The sequence below is a fragment of the Nicotiana tomentosiformis genome, chromosome 9 (assembly GCF_000390325.3).
Source record: "Nicotiana tomentosiformis chromosome 9, ASM39032v3, whole genome shotgun sequence".
Lineage (NCBI taxonomy): Eukaryota > Viridiplantae > Streptophyta > Magnoliopsida > Solanales > Solanaceae > Nicotiana > Nicotiana tomentosiformis.
The window spans coordinates 60,221,081-60,222,737 of NC_090820.1; positions in this window are offsets into that span (position 1 = coordinate 60,221,081).

Below are 1,657 nucleotides of genomic sequence, written 5' to 3' on the forward strand. Positions count from 1 at the left end.
CTCATTTTTCACACACTTCATACACCTTACTATTATGGTCATGTGGTACCTTGTCTGGTACTAGTCCAGAGATACGGGGTATTATAGCTTGGATCGTATTTTACCCCAAAATGACAAATTTCAACAAAATTCATTTTCTTCGATTTACTTACCCTCACACCTTCATGAATTTACTTATCCCTTGTTTGAAATAGGGTAATACTTATAATCCCAAAATAATCTCATTCCCGAGCTTACGTCGATTAACTTACGACGAAACTTCAACATATAAAAATGCGGGATGTAACATCTCATTTCCGAGCTTCCATCAATTTACTTACAATGTGCTTTCACATACAAAAATATGGGGTGTAACATACCGAGCTTCCTTAGAATTCTAAAATCCCGTTGCTATTATGCTAAGAAGTCTCGTATGAATTTTGTGGAAGTAACTCACGTTTCCTTTCAAATCCATATGATGTCTCTCTTTGTGAATTTGAGAAGTCTTTTGTCACGACCAAACCAATGGGCCGCGACGGGCGCCCGGTACCATACTCAACTGAGTACCAACGTAACGTGTCTTTCTTATTACATCATTATGGGTAAGTGGGCCAGAAGGGACGTCATGAGATAACCAGAGTAAACATGAGGGAAATACCTGACATAGAACGACCCAACCTGATATAGAAACTCATACATGTGACATACGGGCTTATAAGGCCAACGTGATCCTTTATATACTTAAAACATATGCCGACAAGGCCATACAAGTATCCGTATACATGACATCTGTCTACATGCCTCTAAGAGTACATAAATATCATAAAGGTCGGGACAGGGCCCCGCTACCAACACCTTCCATTGAGCTCATCGCCTACTTGGAGGACTCTCAACCTGTCTATCGGGACATGCGGGTATGAAACGCAGTATCCCCTGGCAAAGGGACGTCAGTACAAATAATGTACCGAGTCTGTAAGGAATGAAAATCAGTAAACAATAGACATGAGAAAAATATGGAGTTAAAGACTAAACATGTAAGTCTGAATAACTCTGTGAATCATAATATTTACAATGCCATGCATATGCGTATAAATGTCATATCATGCATAGGTATATGCGTACATAACATCATCAAGCCTCTGAGGGAATCCCATTATATCATCTTAGCCACTGTGGGCAAATCATCAACGTATACCAGCTGATCAGGTGGTGGTGCGTATATAACGTCATAACCTTTTCCCATATCCCATATACATATAATATACGCATATATGATGCCCTTTGGTCATGGGTCAATGTACATGTATAAATGAATAAAATGCATAAAAAATATGTTAATAAGATTTTTCGGAATGTCATAAGATAAATATGCCTTTCGGATAAACTTTATCAACTACGTATATTTATGAGACCCATGAACAGAAAATATAATATTAATTCACATGGGGAATCAAGAATATAGACACCCATAGTCCTTCTATAAATAGAGTCATTTATGAAAGTTGTGCGTTTACTCGTTTCGTTTGTATCGTATTGATCATGCCAAAAGAAAGAAGGGATAGCCTTAACATACCTGAGCCGATTCTCTTGACAACCCCTCTAACACACGATAATCGCTACAAAACACGTGATGGCAAGATCGAAGTAGGAAAAAATTCGTATGATATTCTTGAGGAAG